The sequence below is a fragment of the Dendrobates tinctorius genome, unplaced genomic scaffold (genome assembly GCF_039654945.1).
Source record: "Dendrobates tinctorius isolate UK_male_01 unplaced genomic scaffold, ASM3965494v1 ptg000231l, whole genome shotgun sequence".
Classification (NCBI taxonomy): domain Eukaryota; kingdom Metazoa; phylum Chordata; class Amphibia; order Anura; family Dendrobatidae; genus Dendrobates; species Dendrobates tinctorius.
Window position 1 is genome coordinate 7,511,815 of NW_027361898.1, and position 15,221 is coordinate 7,527,035.

Genomic DNA, 15,221 nt, shown 5'->3' on the forward strand with positions numbered 1-15,221 from the left:
TCCTATGAGGAGGCAAAGACGCAGACTTGCTCTCACTAAATACATCAGAAAAATCAGCTAGGTAATCAGGAATATCATGAGACTGAGGAGAGGTGGAGAAAACAGGAGCATCCCTAAGAACACACTGACAATCCCAACTCACCACAGACCCAGATTTCCAATCCAAAACTGGATTACGAGTTTGCAACCAAGGAAAACCCAGAACAATAGTATCATGCAAATTATGCAGCACCAAAAATTTACAACTTTCTTGGTGGTCTGGGGCAACTCGCATTATCACCTGGGTCCAAAACTGAGGTTTATTCTCCATTAAAGGAGTGGCATCAATACCCATCAAAGGAATAGGCGTCTGCAGAGGCGTCATGGAAAAACCACAACGTTTAGCAAAGTCCAAATCCATCAGATTCAACGCTGCTCCTGAATCCACAAAAGCCTTTGTGGAAAATGTGGATAAGGAGCAGATCAGTGTAATTGCCAAAAGAAACTTAGGTTGTATACTGCCCACAGCAAATGTGTGTGCAAAACGTTTCTCTCGTTTTGGGCAGACAGAAATAATATGAGAGAAGTCTCCACAGAAAAAACACAGCTTATTACGCCTTCTAAACTCCTGACGTTGCGCCCTAGACAAAACTCTATCACATTGCATAGGTTCAGACATTTGTCCAAAAGGTGGCAACTAGAGTTGAGCGAAACGGGTCGAAAAAATTCAAAAGTCGCCGACTTTTGGCAAAGTCGGGTTTCATGAAACGAAACCCGACCCTAGGATGAGGTCGGCCACGAGGTCGGCGACTTACGCGCCAAAGTCGCGTTTCAAAAGTTTGTTTTGCGCTCTTTTTCAGCCAATCAGGATCCACAGACACTGTGGGCAACGTGATGACATAGGCACGGGTCACCACCATCTTTCAGAAGGGCATGCAAGTGATTGGCTTGCTTTGGTGGGCGTCACAGGGGGTATAAAAGGGCGTGTACGCCGACCGCCATCTTACTTCTGCCGATCTTAGTATAGGGAGAGGTTGCTGCTGATTCTGTAGGGAGAGCGTTAGGCAGGGAAGAAGACAAAAAAACTGCTTCTGCTGCTAGCGATTTGGCCTGCACAACACACAAGTCACTGTGTGTGCAGTGCAAGGGGAGGCTATATTGTGGTGTATCAGTGGTGTTGGTTGTTGGGCTGCCTTTTAAGGCTTCCTGACACGCTGGCATTGCTGTTTACCCACTGCTCCGCAAACTGCTTTTTTAAAAGCAATCCAATCTCCCTTATCCTCTTGTCACTTTGGTCACAGGCAGCTGTGCCATCGAGCGTGTCACATAGCGCTCAGATATCAGTGGGCCGCACACAATCCACAAGTGTCCACTGTCCAAAAGTGTACGCAGAGATTCAAAATCTCCATTATCCTCTCGTCACTTTGGTCACAGGCAGCTGTGCCATCGAGCGTGTCACATAGCGCTCAGATATCAGTGGGCCGCACACAATCCACAAGTGTCCAGTGTCCAAAAGTGTACGCAGAGATTCAAAATCTCCATTATCCTCTCATCACTTTGGTCACAGGCAGCTGTGCCATCGAGCGTGTCACATAGCGCTCAGATATCAGTGGGCCGCACACAATCCACAAGTGTCCACTGTCCACAAGTGTACGCAGAGATTCAAAATCTCCATTATCCTCTCGTCACTTTGGTCACAGGCAGCTGTGCCATCGAGCGTGTCACATAGCGCTCAGATATCAGTGGGCCGCACACAATCCACAAGTGTCCACTGTCCAAAAGTGTACGCAGAGATTCAAAATCTCCATTATCCTCTCGTCACTTTGGTCACAGGCAGCTGTGCCATCGAGCGTGTCACATAGCGCTCAGATATCAGTGGGCCGCACACAATCCACAAGTGTCCAGTGTCCAAAAGTGTACGCAGAGATTCAAAATCTCCATTATCCTCTCGTCACTTTGGTCACAGGCAGCTGTGCCATCGAGCGTGTCACATAGCGCTCAGATATCAGTGGGCCGCACACAATCCACAAGTGTCCACTGTCCAAAAGTGTACGCAGAGATTCAAAATCTCCATTATCCTCTCGTCACTTTGGTCACAGGCAGCTGTGCCATCGAGCGTGTCACATAGCGCTCAGATATCAGTGGGCCGCACACAATCCACAAGTGTCCAGTGTCCAAAAGTGTACGCAGAGATTCAAAATCTCCATTATCCTCTCGTCACTTTGGTCACAGGCAGCTGTGCCATCGAGCGTGTCACATAGCACTCAGATATCAGTGGGCCGCACACAATCCACAAGTGTCCAGTGTCCAAAAGTGTACGCAGAGATTCAAAATCTCCATTATCCTCTCGTCACTTTGGTCACAGGCAGCTGTGCCATCGAGCGTGTCACATAGCGCTCAGATATCAGTGGGCCGCACACAATCCACAAGTGTCCAGTGTCCAAAAGTGTACGCAGAGATTCAAAATCTCCATTATCCTCTCGTCACTTTGGTCACAGGCAGCTGTGCCATCGAGCGTGTCACATAGCGCTCAGATATCAGTGGGCCGCACACAATCCACAAGTGTCCACTGTCCACAAGTGTACGCAGAGATTCAAAATCTCCATTATCCTCTCGTCACTTTGGTCACAGGCAGCTGTGCCATCGAGCGTGTCACATAGTGCTCAGATATCAATGGGCCGCACACAATCCACAAGTGTCCAGTGTCCAAAAGTGTACGCAGAGATTCAAAATCTCCATTATCCTCTCGTCACTTTGGTCACAGGCAGCTGTGCCATCGAGCGTGTCACATAGCGCTCAGATATCAGTGGGCCGCACACAATCCACAAGTGTCCAGTGTCCAAAAGTGTACGCAGAGATTCAAAATCTCCATTATCCGCTCGTCACTTTGGTCACAGGCAGCTGTGCCATCGAGCGTGTCACATAGCGCTCAGATATCAGTGGGCCGCACACAATCCACAAGTGTCCACTGTCCACAAGTGTACGCAGAGATTCAAAATCTCCATTATCCTCTCGTCACTTTGGTCACAGGCAGCTGTGCCATCGAGCGTGTCACATAGCGCTCAGATATCAGTGGGCCGCACACAATCCACAAGTGTCCACTGTCCAAAAGTGTACGCAGAGATTCAAAATCTCCATTATCCTCTCGTCACTTTGGTCACAGGCAGCTGTGCCATCGAGCGTGTCACATAGCGCTCAGATATCAGTGGGCCGCACACAATCCACAAGTGTCCAGTGTCCAAAAGTGTACGCAGAGATTCAAAATCTCCATTATCCTCTCGTCACTTTGGTCACAGGCAGCTGTGCCATCGAGCGTGTCACATAGCGCTCAGATATCAGTGGGCCGCACACAATCCACAAGTGTCCACTGTCCAAAAGTGTACGCAGAGATTCAAAATCTCCATTATCCTCTCGTCACTTTGGTCACAGGCAGCTGTGCCATCGAGCGTGTCACATAGCGCTCAGATATCAGTGGGCCGCACACAATCCACAAGTGTCCAGTGTCCAAAAGTGTACGCAGAGATTCAAAATCTCCATTATCCTCTCGTCACTTTGGTCACAGGCAGCTGTGCCATCGAGCGTGTCACATAGCGCTCAGATATCAGTGGGCCGCACACAATCCACAAGTGTCCACTGTCCACAAGTGTGTGCAGAAATTCTAAAACTCCCCTGTCCTATAGACACCTTGTACCTTGTTTTACATTACTATATAGTTTGTTGGATTTTGTCTACATTTCTACCAAAAATGAGGAAGGCTGGTGGAAGAGGCCGTGGAATTGGGCGGGGGTTGGCAGCTGGTAATGATGGTGTTGGTGGTGGATCTGATGGTAGTGGCAAGAGCAAAATAGGACCAAATGCAGGAGGTGCTGACCCTGCGTCATCGTCTGTCTACATAAGGCCTCGAGCGCTTAGTTTTCTAGGAGTTGGCAAACCGCTTTTAGAGGCAGAGCATCAGGAAAAAGTTTTGTCTTACATTGCTGACTCAGCCTCCAGCTCTATCGCCTCCTCTTCTTCAGTTGTAAAAAGTAAAAGCACTGAGTCGTCATTGGAGGCTCATGTTCATGAACCACACCTTTCCTTGTGTCCTTCACCCCAACCAAGATTGAAGGATGACGCAGGCCATACTACTGATTACTCCATGGAGCTGTTTTCACATACCATGCCTGGATTATCAAGTCAAATGGTGAATTACCCAGGCCAAGATGAATCTGACATGGAGTGCACTGATGCACAGCCGCTGATGGATGATTCTCCTGGTACATTCACTCAGAGCACTACATTGTCCTCGCAGTGTACAGAGCCAGATTTTGACCCTGATGAGACTCAGGTGCCCCTTCCCGCACACTATACCACCATACACGGTGACACAGAGCAAGGTGCACATGACATAGAAGAGGAGGTGATGGATGACCCAGTTGTTGACCCAGATTGGCATCCATTGGGGGAAGAGGGTGCTGCTTCCAATAGCTCAGATGAGGAGCATCCACAGCAGACATCGACATCGCAACAGCTGTTATCTGGCAGGCCCGGAGCACTCCAAAGACAGGTTCCAAACATCAAAAGAGTTGCTGGACAGCTTGTCCATAGGGTCAAAAGATCACAGCGTGCTAGGCCGCAAAATGTCTGCCAAAGTAGGAAGAGTGCAGTGTGGCACTTTTTTGAACAAAATCCTCATGATCAGGCCAAGGTTATCTGTAAGAAGTGCGCAAAGACCTTTAGCCGAGGGAAAAATCTGAAAAATTTGAATACCAGTTGCATGCTTAGACATTTAACCAGCATGCACTTGCAAGCGTGGACACAACACCAAACCTCAAGTGCCACATGTGCAACTGATCACAACGAAGGTAGTCAGCAACGCTACATTGTTTCCCCCACTGTAAGCCCACCGGTTAGCACAGCAGCAAATGTTGAGGTGTCGTTGCAAGGCCACAGCAGTCAGGGAATCCCACTGTTATATCAACGAAAGACTGATTCTAGGCCATCAGAAAGAACACCAACTCCATCACCATCATCAACCCTCTCTCAGTCCGCCCTGTCCACCGCTACTTCCACCATATGCAGCTCTCAAGTCCAGCTCACCCTCCCAGACACTATGAGTAGGTCAAGAAAGTACTCAGTCTCTCATCCGCGTACACTGGGTTTGAACGCCCACATTGCCAAACTAATCTCGTTTGAGATGATGCCCTTTCGGTTGGTGGAAAGCACAGCTTTCCGCGAACTCATGGCCTATGCAGTACCACGCTATGACCTACCCAGTCGCCACTTCTTCTCTCGCAAAGCCATCCCAGCCCTCCACCATCATGTGAAAGACCGCATTGTCCATGCACTCAAGCAGTCAGTGAGTGGAAAGGTGCACCTCACAACTGATGCATGGTCCAGTCGGCATGGCCAGGGCCGTTACGTGTCCATCACTGCGCACTGGGTTAATGTGGTGGATGCAGGGTCCACAGGGGACAGCGGTGGTGGGACAGTGCTGCCTAGCCCACGGTATAGGAAACAGTTGGCTGTAGGCGTTCGACCCTCCTCCTCCTCCTCCTCCTCCAGAAGCGACAGCTCGTCCACAGAGCGCAGTCGTACGAGCACTCCATCTGCAGCTGCCACTGTTGCACACGATGTGTCCCCCTATCGAGCAGCTAGTGGAAAGCGTCAGCAGGCTGTGTTGCAGATGATGTGTTTGGGCGACAGACACACCGCCGAGGTGCTGGCCGAGTACTTGAAGCGACAAACTGAGTCATGGCTGGGCAGTGTACATCTTGAGGCAGGCAAGGTAGTTAGTGATAACGGCCGTAATTTTGTGGCAGCCATAGCCCTTTCAAAACTCAGCCACATACCTTGCTTGGCTCACACCTTGAACCTGGTGGTGCAGTGCTTCCTCAAAAATTATCCGGAGTTAACAGCCCTGCTCCAGAAGTTGCGAAGACTGTGCGCGCACATCCGCCGGTCGCCTGTACACTCCGTTCGTATGCAGAAGCTGCAGCGATTGCTCCACCTTCCCAACGACCGCCTCATTATCGACATTGCAACAAGGTGGAACTCCACCCTGCACATGGTGGAGCGGCTGTGCGAGCAGAGGCAGGCCATAATGCATTTGTGGGAGGATACACGGCCAGGCACTTTGAGAGCAGACATGGAGTTGACAGGCGTGCAGTGGTCGAAGCTGAAAGACCTTTGTAAAGTCCTTCAGTGTTTTGAGGAATGCACACGGCTGGTAAGCGCAGACGACGCCATCCTAAGCATGAGCATCCCACTTATGCGTCTGCTCATGCAAACTTTGACGCACCTTAAGGAGCAGGCGTCTGCAGCCAATGTTGATGAGGAGGAAGAGGAGGAGGGAATCCTTGATGACATTCAGCCATTGTCTGCTCAGGGACCTCTCCTGGATGAGGTGGAGGAAGAAGAGGAGGAGGAGGAGGAGGATGATGGGGATGATTACTTAGGGGAGGAGGATGCATCTCGTGGGGCAAGTGAAAATGTTGGCGTGGCAAGGTCTGGTACAGGGTTTGTGCGTGACTGGAGGGATGTGGATTTGCCAGAAAGTGCTCCTCCACCCAGCACTCGCAGTGTATCATTGACACCGGGAACATTGGCCCACATGTCAGATTATGCCTTGCGGATCCTAAAAAGGGACCCCCGCATTGCCAAAATGATGAACGATGACGACTACTGGTTGGCCAGCATCCTGGATCCACGCTATAAAGGCAAATTACAAAACATCATGCCACAGGAGAACCTTGACCTAATATTGGCTAATAAACAAGCAACTCTGGTAAATCGGTTGCTTGAGGCATTCCCAGCACACAGCAGCGGTGATGGTTCTCACACGAGCCGTACGGGCCGGGGGCAGCTTGGCAGAGGTGTTCGTGGTGCACACAGCAGAAGTGGCGTTGGAGACAGGGGTTTCATGACAATGTTGTGGACTGATTTTTCAAATACCGCTCACACAACTGGTAATACTGCATCGATGGAAAGTGACAGGAGACAGCAGTTGTCAACTATGGTTACAAACTACTTTTCCTCCCATATCGATGTTCTCCCACACAGGTCATTCCCCTTTGACTATTGGGCCGCTAAACTGGACACCTGGCCTGAATTGGCCCAATTTTATGCCTTACAGGAGCTCGCTTGCCCAGCTGCAAGTGTGCTATCGGAAAGAGTCTTCAGTGCAGCTGGATCAATCCTGACAGAAAAAAGGACCCGTCTGTCAACCCAAAATGTGGATGATCTAACCTTCATTAAAATGAACCACGCATGGGTTTCCAAGGATTTTGTCCCACCTTCCCCTGATGACACATAGGGTGACAGAAAAATGGCTTGCTTTGGTCCACCTCTTCCTGGTACTTCACCTATTTCGCCTTTTGCATCAGTTGAATGTCCAACATCAACATATGCCACTTTCTAAAACTCCCTAACTGTGCTGCCTCCCCCCCCATGGCCGGGGTCACCAACTAGCGCACGACACCGTGCGAGTGCCGTTGCCCTGGACAGGTGGGTAGGCCGACTCTTGGGCGCGGGCACTGGCACAGGGTCCCTCATAGTGCAATCAAGTGTCTCTGACGGCGGTGGTGCACACCCGCCGTCAGACACACCGCTGTACTATGAGGGGCCCAGTGCCAGTACCGACGCCCACGAGTGGGCCCCCCTTGCTTGGCCAGGGCCCCAGCATTTGCAATCTTTACCTCTCCCTGCTCCTCCGCTGTGTAATCTGGGCCGTCAAATCCATACTGTGCCTGACACCGTCTGAGCCTGCCTCCTGAGACATATATTTTGAATGTGTACGCTATCCATACATGTTATCCGGGGATACGGTACCCCTTCTAACCTTTGTGCAATGACGTGCAATCCATACTGGGCCTAACACCGTCTGAACCTGCCTCATGCTGTATAGACATATATTTTGAATGTGTACGCTATCCATACATGTTATCCGGGGATACGGTACCCTTTCTAACCTTTGTGCAATGACGTGCAATCCATACTGGGCCTAACACTGTCTGAGCCTGCCTCATGCTGTATAGACATATATTTTGAATGTGTACGCTATCCATACATGTTATCCGGGGATACAGTACCCTTTCTAACCTTTGTGCAATGACGTGCAATCCATACTGGGCCTAACACCGTCTGAGCCTGCCTCATGCTGTATAGACATATATTTTGAATGTGTACGCTATCCATACATGTTATCCGGGGATACGGTACCCCTTCTAACCTTTGTGCAATGACGTGCAATCCATACTGGGCCTAACACCGTCTGAGCCTGCCTCATGCTGTATAGACATATATTTTGAATGTGTACGCTATCCATACATGTTATCCGGGGATACGGTACCCCTTCTAACCTTTGTGCAATGACGTGCAATCCATACTGGGCCTAACACCGTCTGAGCCTGCCTCATGCTGTATAGACATATATTTTGAATGTGTACGCTATCCATACATGTTATCCGGGGATACGGTACCCCTTCTAACCTTTGTGCAATGACGTGCAATCCATACTGGGCCTAACACCATCTGAGCCTGCCTCATGCTGTATAGACATATATTTTGAATGTGTACGCTATCCATACATGTTATCCAGGGATACGGTACCCTTTCTAACCTTTGTGCAATGACGTGCAATCCATACTGGGCCTAACACCGTCTGAGCCTGCCTCATGCTGTATAGACATATATTTTGAATGTGTACACTATCCATACATGTTATCCGGGGATACGGTACCCCTTCTAACCTTTGTGCAATGACGTGCAATCCATACTGGGCCTAACACCTTCTGAGCCTGCCTCATGCTGTATAGACATATATTTTGAATGTGTACGCTATCCATACATGTTATCCAGGGATACGGTACCCTTTCTAACCTTTGTGCAATCACGTGCAATCCATACTGGGCGTGAGAACGGCTGGCGAGCTGTTAAGCAAGCTACAGCACCTGTCCAGACAAGTACAGGGATTCCCTAGCGAGGAGACTTATTTGATTGTTTTCTATGTTGGGACAGCAATTTTTGGGGAGCACTATACTCTGGAGAATGATAGATGGGGCCCACCATACACTGGAACATTCCAAAGGTGGACATCAGACACTGGAGCAGCATTTACAGGGCCCATTATACAGTAGAGCAGTAGAAATGGGGCCCATTATGTTTGGAGCGTTATTTGGGCCCATAAGACAGTGGAGCTTCATCCATGGGGACCAACATATACTGTAGCATTATGTGGAGCTCATCATATACTGTTTCAAACATTATATGGGACCAATGATTTTGTATGGAGAAATAGATGGGCCTCGTCATGAGATGTAAAAAGTGAGGTATTTTTCATTGTACTATACCGCTATTTCTCTGCCGTATCGGAGCATGATGAGTTGTGGTATGTGTTAAAGGGGCGCTCTTTCGCCCAGGGCACATGAAAACCTGCAGCCAGCCCTCCCCCCCCACAAATTTAGCCAAATAACCCCCATTTTTCAGTGCGTAACTTGTATTATGAAGTTAATTAAGGTTGACAAGCTTAAGTAAGAAGAATTGATGCTTTTGGCATTCAAATGGGCACTGTAGGTGTGTTTCCTGTCCTCCTCTCACTGCCGACTTTTATTCCCCATTGACTTACATTGGGTTTCGTGTTTCGGGACGACCCCGACTTTTCCCTATAATCGGACGATCTTGCTCGACCCGACTTTTGGAAAAGTCGGGTTTCACGAAACGAAACGCGACCCTAAAAAAGCAAAAGTCGCTCAACTCTAGTGGCAACTCCTCTCGTGTAGTTTTGCGCTCACGTAAACGCCGATCAATTTGAATGGCTAATGACATAGAATCGTCAAGACCAGAGGGAACAGGAAATCCCACCATAGTATCTTTTACGATTTCTGACAAACCCTTCTGAAAGAGAGCTGCTAAGGCACCATCATTCCAAGTAGTAAGGACCGCCCACTTTCGGAATTTTTGACAGTATAACTCTGCAGAATCCTGACCCTGTTTCAATGCCAATAGGGCTTTCTCAGCTTGATCAATAGCATTAGGTTCATTATACAACAACCCCAAGGCTTGAAAAAATGCATCCACATTAGTCAGAATAGGATCTTCAGGTGTCAAAGAAATTGCCCAATCCTGGGGATCGCCGCGCAGCAAAGAGATGACAATTTTAACCTGCTGCGCAGAGCTCCCCGATGAATTAGGCTTCAAGGCAAGAAATAGTTTACAATTATTCTTAAAATTCAAAAATTTAGACCGATCCCCAAAAAACACATCAGAAGTAGGGATCCTTGGTTCAGCAGCATGTGAATGAGCGAGATAGGCGGAAATTCCCCGCACTTCAGCAGTGAGCTGCTCCACACGATCAGACAATTGCTTAATCTCCAATTGAAAAAAAATAAAAAATCCTCCTACGGCCCCAGAGAAAGAGGAAAAAATATACATATAAAAAAAAAAAATTCTGACAACTTTTTTTTTTTTTTTTTTTTACAATTCTTTCCTGCTTTTAATAATAATAATAATAATAATAATAATAAATTTTATTTTTATAGCGCCGACATATTCCGCAGCACTTTACATTTCAGAGGGGATTTGTACAGACAATAGACATTACAGCATAACAATAATCACATACAGTAGATTATAACAAATACCAAGAGGAGTGAGGGCCCTGCTCGCAAGCTTACAGTCTATGAGGAAAGAGGTAGACACGAAAGGTGGGTGGTAACAGTTGCCCTGATTGTATGGACCAGCCATAATGTTAAGTGTGTAACAGTACAGACACAGAGGGCTAATGGATGCATAAAGCATGTGGGAACATGATGCTGGGAACCTGGTTATGGTAAAACTTTTGGCTCTGCCACACAGGGATAGGTTAGTTTAATGTGTTGAGGCGATAGGCCAGTCTGAATAAATGTGTTTTCAGGACACGCTTAAAATTGTGGGGATTGGGGACTAATCGTATTGACCTGGGAAGTGCATTCCAAAGAATTGGCGCGGCACGTGTAAAGTCTTGGAGACGGGAGTGGGAGGTTCTGACTATTGAGGATACTAACCTCAGGTCATCAGCAGAACGGAGGGCGCGGGTAGGGTGGTATACTGAAACAAGGGAGGAGATGTAGGGTGGTGCTGAGCCATTGAGGGCTTTGTGGGTGAGGGTAATAAGTTTATACTGAATTCTGGAGTGGATGGGTAGCCAGTGTAATGACTGGCACAAGGTAGAGGCATCGGTGTAACGATTGGTGAGGAATATGATCCTGGCTGCAGCATTCAAGACAGATTGGAGAGGGGAGAGTTTGGTAAGAGGGAGACCGATTAGAAGAGAGTTACAATAGTCGAGACGAGAATGAATAAGAGAAACAGTAAGAGTTTTTGCAGAGTCAAAAGTAAGAAAAGGTCGAATTCTAGAAATGTTTTTGAGGTGCAGATGACAAGAGCGAGCCAGTGATCGAATGTGGGGGGCAAAGGAAAGCTCGGAATCAAGTATGACCCCAAGACAGCGGGCATGTTGCTGGGGAGTAATAGTGGAACCACACACGGAAATGGCAATGTCGGGTGTAGGTACATTAGTAGCGGGAGGAAACACAAGGAGTTCAGTCTTTGACAAGTTCAGTTTCAGATATAGTGAGGACATGATATTAGACACAGCGTTTAGACAATCGCCAGTGTTTTCTAGAAAGGCTGTCGTGATGTCAGGAGAAGAAGCGTATAATTGGGTGTCATCAGCATAGAGATGGTACTGGAAACCAAATCTACTGATTGTTTGACCAATAGGGGCAGTGTACAAGGAGAAGAGGAGGGGGCCTAGAACCGATCCTTGAGGAACCCCAACAGTAAGGGGAAGGTGAGAGGAGGAGGAACCGGCAAAAGAAACAGTAAAGGAGCGGTCGGAGAGATAGGAGGAGAACCAGGAGAGAACGGTGTCCTTGAGGCCAATGGAATGGAGCATAGTGAGGAGGAGCTGATGATCCACAGTGTCGAATGCTGCAGAGAGATCCAAGAGAATTAGCATGGAGTAATGACCATTTGATTTAGCTGTTAGCAGATCATTAGAGACTTTAGTGAGGGCAGTTTCAGTGGAGTGTAAAGAGCGGAAACCGGATTGGAGAGGGTCGAGAACAGAGTTTTCTGAGAGATAGCGGATAAGACGGGAGTGGACCAGGCGTTCCAGGAGTTTAGCGATGAAGGGAAGATTAGAGACAGGTCTATAGTTAGCGGCACAGTTTTGGTCGAGGGATGGTTTTTTAAGTAGTGGATGTATGATGGCATGCTTAAATGAGGGAAAAATACCAGAAGAGAGAGAGAGGTTAAATATTTTAGTTAGGTGAGGGGTGACAGCAGGGGAAAGGGACTGGAGGAGATGTGACGGAAATGGGTCACTGGTGCAAGTAGTTGGGCGAGAAGATGCAAGGAGCCTGCTTACTTCTTCTTCTGTGACTGGTTCAAAATCAGAGAGTGAGTTAGATGCAGTGGGGGAGGGAGGACAGTGCATGGTATGAGGGGATTTGGAGATAATTTCCTGTCGGATCTGGTCAATTTTTTCTTTGAAGTAATTGGCTAGATCGTCAGCTCGGAGCTCCGTGGTTGGGGCCTGTACTCTTGGATTGAGTAGAGAATGAAAAGTGTCAAAGAGACGTTTCGGGTTATTGGACAGTGAGATGATGAGGGTGTTGAAATAGGTTTGTTTGGAGAGGTGAAGGGCAGTGTTGTATGTTCTAAGCATAAACTTAAAATGGATGAAATCTTCGTGTAGATTGGATTTTCTCCACAGACGTTCGGCGCACCTGGAGCACCGCTGCAGGAAACGTGTTTGCACCGTGTGCCAGGGTTGTCGCCGTCTGCGTTGTGGTGTTCTATTTATAGGGGGTGCAAATTCATCCAGGGCACTTTGAAGTGTTTCATTGTAATGCTTCAATGCAGAATCAGGACATGAGAGGGAGGAGATAGGGGCCAATGAAGACTGCAAGTTCTTCAGAAGTTTCTGGGTGTTAATGGCCTGTATGTTTCTATAAGTCTGGACAGTGGGGGTGACCTGAGCAGCCTGGCAGTTCTTTATAGAGAATGAAAGAAGATTGTGGTCAGAGAGCGGGAGAGGGGAGTTTGCAAAATCATCCACTGCACAAAGCCGAGAGAAGACCAAGTCGAGGGAGTTTCCGTCTTCATGCGTTGGAGAATTAGTAAGCTGCGAAAGGCCAAATGAGGAGCTTAGAGATAAAAGGTGAGTAGCAGATGGGGAGAGGGGAAGAGCAATGGGGATGTTGAAATCTCCCATGATGAGGGTAGGGATGTCACAGGAGAGAAAATGTGGAAGCCAAGTGGCAAAATGATCCAGGAACTGATGGGAGGGGCCGGGAGGACGATACACCACCGCCACTCGCATGGAGAAGGGGGTGTAGAGTCTGATGGCATGGACCTCAAAAGAAGGGAAGACAAGTGAGGGTACTTGAGGGATAACCTGAAAGGTACATTTTGGTGATAGGAGCAGACCAACGCCTCCACCAGCTCTATTGTCTGATCTTGGGGTATGAGAGAAGTGTAGTCCACCATATGAAAGAGCAGCAGCAGCGGTAGTGTCTGACTGCTGGATCCAGGTTTCAGTAAGAGCCAGGAGGTTAAGAGAATTAGAAAGGAAGAAGTCATGAATGAAGGAGAGTTTGTTACACACTGAGCGAGAATTCCAAAGTGCACAATTAAGAGAGACAGATGGCATGCAGGGAATATTAATAAGATTAGAGGGGTTTCTGAGTGTAGCAGTGGGGGGGGTTGACTCTCTATAACATGGGGGACCAGGGTTGGGAGCAATGTCTCCTGCAACTAGGAGAAGGAGGATAGAAAGAGTGAGCAGATGGTTAAGTGATTTGTGAGAGCGTCTCTGGTGTTGAATGGTGGGACTGGCTGGATCTGTGCAATTTAACAATGTGAAAAGAGCATGAGTGCTATACATAGGAGAGGAAAGAAGCGAGGGGCCGATATGGATGGAGTGTAGAGAGTTAATGCCAGGGCGGTGGATGTGTGTGAATGCAGCGGCCAGGATATAAATTACACAAATGCATATGGTATATATTTGTTGTACTCCTAATGTACAGGGAGTAGATGTATATAAATGTCTTACCTGTCTAACTGCCATGTTATAACTGCCAGTAGTACTTTGATACATGTACTTAGATTACATGTGCATAAATGCCACCCCTGCATAAATGCTCCCCCTAGCTAGGTCTGAATATATAGGAGGTTAAGGCTAAGTTTTTTTTTTTGTGGCTCTCTGCTCGTTAATCAATCACACTAAATTGAGACACCAGGACCCAATAAAATGTTGTGGTCAAATAAACACATGTCCAGCACTACATGGATCATAAAGCACTTTGAAAAGTTTCTTGACCTCACAACATAAGGGGACAAGCAGAGTAAGTTGAAAAAAACTATATACCAGATATAAGCTTGCAGAGTTGAAAACACATAGATAGCATTCAGGATTAACTGCTTGCTGACATTGAATGGAGACACAGGAGTGGATTCAGAGCAGAGATTGGAAAAGCTGGTTACCAGATATAAGCTTGCAGAGTTGAAAACACATAGATCGCATTCAGGATTAACTGCTTGCTGACATTGAATGGAGACACAGGAGTGGATTCAGAGCAGAGATTGGAAAAGCTGGTTACCTGTATGAAGAGAATAGAGATGCGTGCTTTTGAGTACCCTAGAATCTGCGGTATGGCTGGTGATTCTGTTATGAATGGGTCACCGTGGAGAAAAAAGCAAACAAGCTAAGCCACAGAAAACAGAGTGGTTGGTAACTATGCAGATTGCAGATCCCTGATCTTACCACACAACTAGCAGTAGCCGTGGAGCCTGCCTACGATGAACCTAGACGCCTCGTCACAGCTGGAGGACTACATAAGCCTAAAGCAAGAAAAGGGAAAACTAACTGCCCCAGAGCAGACCCCAAAGGAATAGATAGCCCCCACACATGTATTGACGGTGAAACAAGATGAAGGCACAAACATAGGCAGGAAAATAGGCTGAGCAAATGATGGGGCCCAAACTAAGTAGACAGGAAAGGAAAGGGAAGACACTATCTGCAACCTGCAAAAAACCCTACAAAATAATGTCCAACATTTCTGATAGCAAAATTAACCCTGAAGTCACTAGACTTCTCCCACTATATCAGCACTCTGAAATATTCTGAGACAGAGCAAAAAGAGACCGAACTAGTAAGGGACAAAAAGCCAATTGGCAAAAAAATACTGATAAATAAGAGTGGAAATTCAGCTCAGCCC